This window comes from Berghia stephanieae, chromosome 8 (assembly GCF_034508935.2).
Source record: "Berghia stephanieae isolate SIO BIC M18660-M18661 chromosome 8, UCSD_Bste_1.3, whole genome shotgun sequence".
Lineage (NCBI taxonomy): Eukaryota > Metazoa > Mollusca > Gastropoda > Nudibranchia > Aeolidiidae > Berghia > Berghia stephanieae.
The window spans coordinates 10,303,684-10,313,683 of record NC_088367.1 but is presented as its reverse complement, the minus strand read 5'-3'; the positions used below and the strand labels follow the sequence as shown (position 1 = coordinate 10,313,683).

The following is a 10,000-nucleotide window of genomic DNA, read 5'->3' as shown; positions in this document are numbered from 1 at the left end:
GTGTAAGGATTATTGGAAACAGTGTGTAAGGATTATTGGAAACAGTGTGTAAGATGTATTAGAATCAATGTGCAAGAAGTATTGGAAACAATGTGTAAGCAGTATTTGAAACAATGTGTAAGAAGTATTAGAATCAATGTGTAAGAAGTATTAGAATCAATGTGTAAGCAGTATTAGAATCAATGTGTAAGAAGTATTGGAAACAATGTGTAAGCAGTATTTGAAACAATTTGTGAGAAGTATTAGAATCAATGTGTAAGCAGTATTTGAAATAATGTGTAAGAAGTATTAGAATCAATGTGTAAACAGTATTGGAAACAATGTGTAAGAAGTATTAGAATCAATGTGTAAGCAGTATTTGAAACAATGTGTAAGAAGTATTAGAATCAATGTGTAAGCAGTATGGGAAACAATGTGTAAGAAGTATTGAAAAATAACTGTGTAAGAAATACTGAAAAATATATATGTAAGAAGTATTGGATAATACATCGAGTACTGACAAATATAAATTAATTTAACGGCTTAACAAAGAATAAACAGAAAAATACACTTGGTAATGAATGCTTCGGGATCAAATCCCTTCTCAGACAACAGCGGAAGCGGTTAAAATGGTTAAAATACAGAAATATCAATAAACCCATTTGTGACCCTTCGCCTCAAAACGGTATTAAGTCGGGTTGGTTAAGATGTTGAAAGTTGAATTTATAGCCAGAAATATCAGAATTTGTGTTGAGTGTGTATGTTCTATTGAGGAGAATGGATACCATGTTTTAGGGTGCTAATGACAATAATTTATATTTTTGACCAGTTTGACATTTAATTTGGCTTTTAGACATCTGGTTCGTTCCGATATACTACCGTTTTGAGACGATGGGTCAGATTTTGGATAACAATGTAGTTACAGTCTTTTGAAATGAAATCCCAGCGTTCAAGTAATAACAGGTAAAATTATCGGTAATCTTTTGGCTGGCACCGAGCCATATTATGAATACAAGATACAGGTCTTGGGTGTTAAGAATATATATCAAAGTGAATATTATGAAGGCCATGTTACTAAAAGTCTCATGTCCTCCCATTTCCTGTATGGCATTGCCGAGTTTACCGGCCTGGTATAGATAGAATGAAGTTGACGTCACTCTGGTCTTTGTTATTGTCCTTGCCATCCGCATTTATGAGTAATTCTCACTAAACTTTAATATCCAGACTATAAAAGTTCATGGTAACACAGAGTTTTGTGTGTTGGTCCGTTATACTTCCGGATGGCAATGTTATGAGCTTCTTTGCCAAGCGCATACTATCTATAGGTGTTCGGACATTCCAAGTACCAATAGGATTCAATAGTCTGATGTCACCTCCGCCCAAGCAACCAGCAGCTTGGTTCTAAACAAAGAAAATCGGTACTTTTTTCATTCTTCATGATGGCTTGAACTTTTTCACATGTCATGTGATCAGAATGTATAAAAGTCAAAACATGATCAGATTTATAATGTCTTTCTCCTCTGGATATACGTTTATGCTCGTCTGAGAAGTATTTCATAAGCGGTGTGATGGAGATTATGGCGTCCGCCATTGTTCCGATAGTTTAGAATTCAGTTATACTTCGCGTCATTACGAGGGAAGTGACGTCACGACTGTTGAACCTATTCACATAGGGGCATTCCGTGTCATCAGTCTAGGGTGGTTAGCAGGCCAAAGGTCAACAAAGGTAAAAAAAAAACAAACAAAAACAACAAAAAACAAAAACAAAAATCATGCACGAGACAAACCAAGGAAATGTGGAGGCCACAAGTGGCACCAGCTTCTAAAATGGTGCTCACACTACTATGTTATGGCGATCGACCCAATCAGCAAATTCTATACTGCGCTCGTGCACCGTCGCAAACCCGCCCGGAAGGTTCGTCACAACACACCGTTGAAATAAGTGGCAAAATGATAATCGACTACTCGGCAGTGGTCCTTGAGCGTGAAGAATGGGGTCCATGACCTTCAACCTCGGTAGGGAGACGGAACTCTGGTAAGGTAAGGTAAGCACCGAAGGAATTCAAATCGCTTTTTCAGATTCGTTTTCATTGATAAACTTGAAACTTAGCCCCTTTTTTAGACCACTCAATACTTACTTACTTCAATATTAAAAAGAACGAAAATTCATATCTTGAGAGTTTTCAATTTGGTCTGGATTTTCAGATTTAGCTCGTAAATTATTTTTTTTAATTACGCCCTTACGCCACGGCATCATAAGGTCCCGTCGCCTAGTCATTCCATGAAGGAATATAGATAATCCATCAAACATTATGTCTGATGTTAACAGGAAGCACCCATGTTGTCCAAGGGAGCAAATTGGGGGTTAATAATCTTCCCCAAGGAAAAGAAAACGAAAATACTTTAAGCGGGGCTCGAACCCGGGACCTCTCGGGTCACAGTGCAATGCCTGAACCACTCGACCACTTCGCCGTATTTTACAATAGTTGAATCCTTAAATCTCTCTTTATAAATTCTTTTATACTGCTCCTATTTCATAAAATTTATTCTACACACACATCGTACCATTACTTTCTGTATATTGACTAGAATCGTTACGATTTGGGGGTTGGGGGGGGGGGGGGCGTTAACAGCGTTGTCTCTGTCCGAAAATAAAAATTGTAAAATCGCCTAACAGGAGTCATGTCTCGTTCTACATATTAAGTGTTGCTTTTGGCCAGGGACCTCTTGTAAACGCTTTGAGCACGATTAGTGGATATTGCGCTTTACAAAAGCTCAAGTTATTTTTTTTTAATGATGACAGATATGATCGGATGGCCTAAGGTCATGGATTGATAACAATCACTGAAACGAGCCTTGGTCTCAATTTTGCCAAAGAGCTAGTATCCTGTTAGTTACAGATGAGTGCGCGTGCGTGTTGTTGGTTATTCTAGAAATCCGTAAATTCTGACAGGTGCTTGAAGTATCGGGTGACCATCAACACCAGAGTAATTGGATTCAGTAGTCTGATGTCACGCCGCCCGGCAATGGCGGCCATCTTAGTTCTAAACAAAGAAAATCATTACTGTTTATTCTTCATGCTGGCTAGAACTTTTCATATACCTTGTTATCAGAATGTGTAAAAGTCAAAACATGATCAAATTTATGTGTTTTTTCTCCCCTGGAACGCTTTTATGCTCGCCGGGGAAATATTTCATACGGGCGTCCGCCATTGTTCCGATAGTTTAGAGCCAGTGTTACTAAGCTACCATGCGTCATAAGGAAGAAAGTGACGTTACGACTGTTGAAGAGTATTGGCACCGTAGCGATCGTTAACTTTTAGCCTGACACTGACCAAAAAATGACGTCAAAATGCCAGTCTTTAGCCACAAAAGAAAACAAATCGTGAGATGTATTCAATAGTTCAACCAATGGGACCACTTGTTTCCATGAGCTCTATTAACGACAACTCACTAGGCGGTGCAAAAACCAAATAATGACGTCATCATCATCATTATTATATACATTTTACGATCACTAATTTATTCGGTGCCCAGGCTATTTATATAATATGTTTTCTATAAGTGAAGACAGCACACACACAGAGAGAGACACACACACAGACACACACACACACACACACACACACACACATGTATTGGATCTTCCATAGATCTGTCATCGTCTTCGAGAAGGTTAATCCGTCATCACGTGGTTTGAAATGTCAAGGTCTGTCTGTCTCCCCATAGATTTGGTCAACAACAAGATCGACAACGAACGTGCTTTTGTGCTGGTGTAGCACGCCAGAATAACTCTTTCGCCAAATAGACTCTAGAGTTAAATTGGCGTACGCGAGATAGCCTCCAGAGTTAGCCTCTCGGCCGCGAGTCTCACTCTAGAGTGTGCCTCGCGTACGCCAATTTAACTCTAGAGTCTTTTTTTTGGGTAGAGTCATTCTCGCGTGGTACACCGGCAAAACGTAGGATCATACATTCTTCTGTAAGTCAACATAGAGGATACAAAACTGACGTCACTCAGCTAGTTCTTATTGTTTTCAGACAGCCATTGTTTTATGATTATTTATCACTAAATCAGACTACAGATAGTATGCGCTTGGCTAAGAAGCTCATAACATTGCCATCCGGAAGTATAACTGGCCAACACACAAAACTGTGTGTAACCATGAACGTTTATAGTCTGGTTAATACAGTTTAGTGAGAATTACTTATAAACGCGGATGGCATAAAAACAATAACAAAGACCTGAGTGACGTCAACTTCGAACTATCTAAAAACGTTCAAGACTAGCAGATTTTGTTAGTATTTTACCAATATGCATATCATCAATTATCATTCATTTATTTTGTGAGAGATTAATACGCGGTTCTTTTAGAGTGCTCGACTTTTTAAAAGAGACAAAATTATTGTATTTTTCTCTCACCTCATTGTAGACGCCGACAGCGGTGTTTCGGTTGTTTTTTTCTGCTGCCTCTTCCGATCCGAGCGAATTGCCAAATGCATTAATTAGTATTTTAGACACTTACAGTTACAGACAAACAGCATTTGTTGTTGTTGTGATATTATTATTATTATGCAGTGATAAAGTCGTTTTGGCAATAACAAATTTCCTACGCCCTCTCTTTCCCACTCTCTCTCTCTCTCTCTCTCTCTCTCTCTCTCTCTCTCTCTCTTTTTTCTCTCTCTCTCTCTCTCTCTCTCTCTTTCTACTCTCTCTATTCTCTCTCTATCTCTCTCTTTCTTTCTTCTTTCTTTTTATCTCTCTCTCTCTTCTCTCTCTCTCTATCTCTGTCTCTCTGTCTCTCTTTTCTTTCTTTCTTTCTTTTTATCTCTCTCTCTCTCTTCTCTCTCTCTCTCTCTTTCTCTTTCCCTATCTCTCTTTCTCTCTCTCTCTTTCTACCTCCCTATCACTCTATCTCTCTGTCTCTCTCTCTCTCTCTCTCTCTCTGTCTCTCAGTCTTCCTGTCTCTCTCCAACTCTTTATAACTCCCACCCCCTCTCTTCTTATTCTCTCTCTCTCTCTCCCTCTCTCTCTCTCTCTCTCTCTCTCTCTCTCTCTCTCTCTCCCTATCTGCATATATATATATATATATATATATATATATATATATATATATATATAAGTGTCACTCTCTATTCACATAACAAACCGATAATTTCATGAGTACACTCTAACGAGCCAAACAATGCACATATATTATCCTTATCACCCACCTCATAACCAACCGAATCACCCAGTATAGGGGATCATAGGCAAAACCATCAACGAAAAACAACCATAGGAATATGTCAACAAACACACACACATGATATATACATACATACATACATACACACACGCGCGCTCACCTCTCATACAAACACACATAAACACACACATACAAACACACAAACACACATAATCACATACAATCACAGACAATCACACACAAACACACACAAACACGCAAACACACAATTACATACAATCACACACACAAACACAATCACACAAGACACACAATCACACAAACACACAAACACACAAATACACACAATCACACACAATCACACAAGACACACATAAACACACAAACACCACAAACACTCAAACACACAAACACATTAACACACATGCCATCAACAACAAATGTCACTCTGAATGAAAAAAAACCCCAACAAATCACCCATCACATATTTAAAATTTGGCCAGAAAACTCGTCCTTCAAAAATCGATCGATTAAAATTACTGTCATCTTGGAAAAAACTCTCAAACCTGGGACTTCACGGAAGTAACATTATGACGTCATGTCAAGAGAGAAAGTCACACAGAATGGTATTGGATAGACTATGTGGTCCAGTGGTATGACACCCGCTTTCGGATCGGAAGGTCCTGGGTTCGAGGCCCGCTCGGCGCATAGTTGAGTCCTTGGAAACGGCTCTTTACTCACATTCTCTCTCCGTTAACAGCGTTGTCCCTGTTGGAAAAAAAACGACTATAATATCGCCTAACAGGCTTCATGTCTCGTTCTACATGTTACGCGTTGCTGTTGACCAGGGACCCTGTAAAGCGCTTAGTAGATATTGCTATAAAACAGCTCACGTTTCAAGCATGAAACCTTTAAGGTAACATAATATTATAGTTTTGTGAGTTGGGACGTTGTTTCTGGCCTGCGGATGTTGTGAGTATTTTAGCTAAACGCACAGCACGAAAATAAAAATCTTGATCCTTTAAAACGAAATTTCTGTTATCTGCAACAAGACCTTTTAAGCGCAATCAATAGGATTCAATAGTCTGATGTCACGTCCACCCAGCAACGAGCAGCTTGGTTCTAAACAAAGAAAATCGGTACTTTTTATTCTTCATGCTGGCTGAACTTTATCAGAATGTATAAAAGTCAAAACATGATCAGATTTATTATGTTTTTATCCCCTGGATACACTTTTATGCTCGTCGTAGAAGTCATATCATAAGGGCGTCCGCCATTGATCCGATAGTTTAGAACCAGTTACTAAGTTACTATGCGTCATTACGAGGGAAGTGACGTCACGACTGTTGAAGCCTATTCTGAATATCAAGTGCCTGGGCGAGCAGTATGCTAAATTGGCTGATGGCGTGTGAGGTCAGCTATAAATTAATATAATAAGACGGAATGTCTATATAACCAAATGGACAGGTAAAAGTTCTCAATAACACAAATTACTTGGAAACTATCCTCTATCTAACCCGCATTACTCTTGAAAAAAGAAAAACCATATTTGAAAATTTGGCCAGAAAACTCGTCCTACAAATATCGATCGATTTAAATGACCCTCATCTTGTCCAAAAAAAAAAAAAAAAATCTCTCAAACCTGAAACTTCGCGAAGTCCCATGTTTGAGTGATTTTTTTTTTTTTTGCCAAGATGGGAGTCATTTAAATCGATCGATATTTGAAGGACGAGTTTTCTGGCCAAATTTTCAAATATGGGTTTTTTTTTACAGAGTACGAGTAAGGTAGTAATGGGCTGATCACGGTCCATCTTGATAGATCTTTATGATAAATAAGCGATGTTGGCCGTTCATTGAACGGGGAGGTTGTAAATAAAAACTATAATGGTAGATATAATATACACGACACTTAGATACTTGAGATATTCAGTTTTTTGTTAATATTCATTATGTTCCGAGTGTGTGACTGTATGTGTGTGTGTGTGTCTGTGTGTGTGTCTGAGTGTTGTGATGTGTTGTGTGTTGTGTTGGTGTGTTGTGTGTGTATGATTTGTTATGTGTGAAGGAGATTGATATATATAGATAGATATAGAGGAGATGGAGAAGATAGAATAGATAGCTGAGAGAGAGACAGGGAGAGAGAGAGAGAGGAGGAGAGAGAGATAGAGAGGAGAGGAGAGAGAGAAGAGAGAAGGAGAGAGAGAGAGAGAGAGAGGGAGAGAGAGAAGAGAGAGAGAGAAGAGAGAGAGGAGAGAAGAGAGAGAAGAAAGAGAGAGAAAGAAAAGAAAAGAGAGAGAAAGAGAGGAGAGAGATAAGAGATGAGAAGAGAGAGAAGAGAAGATAGAGAGAGAGAGAGAGAGAGAGAGAGAGAGAGAGAGAGAGAGAGAGAGAGAGAGAGAGATGGTGGTTGGGGGAGGAGGGAGGTGGGGGGGGGGGGGGGGAAGGAGGAGGAGTAGATAAGAGTCAAATGCTTAAATTTTTTAATAAGAGTAAAGCCATTTCCTTAACCCTTTCCTTACCAGCCATTTTTAGAATTTTTCCCCAAAACTTCACACCCACCCAACACAAAAACAGACATTTCTTACTCAAACAGAAAAGCATCAAGCACATTCTATACAGAATATTGTTCGACAATATGGGCTCTATTACAGAATGCCAAATTTTTATAGCTATAGCAAAAAGAAATGAAATCTGGATGAGAAAAGTGACTTTTTCATCGTAACAAATGTGACGATTTTCAAATAGGTGGTAAGAAGAGGGTTTAGGTAATATTTCTCAAAATCAATTTTCTCCAGATATCTGCTTCCAATAGTTATAACTCTTCCAATTTTTAACATGTTATGTGTTATGTATGGAACAAACAGCAACGTGTACAAAAGTGTCAACTCTTATAGATAGAACGAAGTTGACGTCACTCGGGTCTATGTTATCTATTCTTGCCATCCACGTGTATGAGTAATTCTCGCTAAACTGTATTAATCAGATTATAAACGTTCAAGGTTACACACAGTTTTGTGTGTTGGTCCGTTATAGATAGTTTGCGCTTCGCTAAGAAGCTCACAACATTGCCATCCGAAAGTATAACGGACCAACACACAAAACTATGTTCAGCCTTAAACGTTAATAATCTGGGTAATACAGTTTAGTGAGAATTTCTCACAAACGTGGATGGCAAAAAGCAAAGACCTACCTGAGTGACGTCAATTTCATATTATCTATATTTCCGGATGACAATCTCGTGAGTTTCTTAGCAAAGTGCGCAGCATGTATACATCATGCAATAACCCAATTTCCATAAAAAGCGACTTGTTTGTCCTTACCCAAGAGCACCACAAATTTATCTCTCCGTCTTATAATTAAATCATTTATTTATTTGTTTGTCTTTAAAAACAATAATCCTCTTTCCATAATTACACATTTAATGATGCCCACTACTACAGCTCACATATAAACACACCAATAAGTCATACATACACACAAACACACACACACAGTAAATCATGCAAAACACACACAATTAATCATACATACACACAAAACACACACACCCACAACGTAAATCATGCACACACACAGTTATCATACATACACACAAACAAACATACACACACAGAGTAAACCATACATACACAAAAACACACACAAACGCACACACAGTCAATCATACATACACAAAAACACACACACACACGGTTAATCATACATACACACAAAAACACACACACAATAAACCATACATACACAAAAACACACAAACACACAAAGTAAATTATACATACACAAAAAACACACACACACAAACATACACACAAAGTAAATCATGCATACACACAAACACACAACAACCACTATGAATGCATAATCGCACATCTCTCCCAACAAAAACATGTGCTCACCGCTGTAATTTGGCTCCCAGTAGGAACTCACCCACAGTAAGAACTATTCTGCCCTTCACTGGAAAAAACCCATATTTTGAAATTTGGCCAGAAAACTCGTCCTTCAAATACCGATCGATTTAAATGACCCTCATCTTGGCAAAAAAACAAAAACAAAACAAAAATACTCTCAAACCTGGGACTTCGCGCAGTCCCAGGTTTGAGAGTTTTTTTTTCCAAGATGAGGGACATTTAAATCGATCGATATTTGAAGGACGAGTTTTCTGGCCAAATTTCAAAATATGGGTTTTTCCAGTGTAGGGTGGTTTTAACTGTCATCATTATTTATTGTGTGTTATTATTCCATCATACACACATGAGGATTTGACCTATTCTCGTGCCAAATACTTGACGGCTACACACTCTAATACGCGTGTGTTTGTTTACTTTCGTGTTTTAAAAAGGATCTACAATAACATAGTAATAATAAATAGGTAAATATCATTAACAACTGTTTTGTTTTGATTTTTTTTTTTTTTTTTTTTACTGTGGAAGTGAATTTTGCAATAATTATTTTCCTGTCAAAGTTGATAGACGAATAATTTGAATAGATGTGCTGAAGCAGATATTCAATGTTGATAAAAGTGGATTGGATTGGGAATGTGTGTTTTCTATAATATTTATTTGCATTGTATTTGGTTGATATTTTTATATAGTTTACGAATAGTTCAGTCATCATCATCGTCGTCGTTGTCGTTAACGTCTTCATCATCATCATCATCATAATAATCATGATGATGACTATCATCATTATTATTATTATCCTCCTCCTCGTCCTCCTCCTCAAACTCCTCCTCCTCCTCATCATCATCATGATCATCATCATCATGATCATCATCATCATCATCATCATCATCATGATGATGATCATCATCATCATCATCATCATCATCATCATCAT

The 10,000-nt window shown here is 37.9% G+C and overlaps 1 protein-coding gene across 1 annotated transcript in view; it reads left to right on the top strand.

Annotated features, from left to right (window-relative positions):
- The window catches only part of LOC144977963 (uncharacterized), a 504,761-nt gene that overhangs the window by 55,532 nt on the left and 439,229 nt on the right, over nt 1-10,000 (top strand). The gene's annotated exons all lie outside the window — the stretch shown is intronic.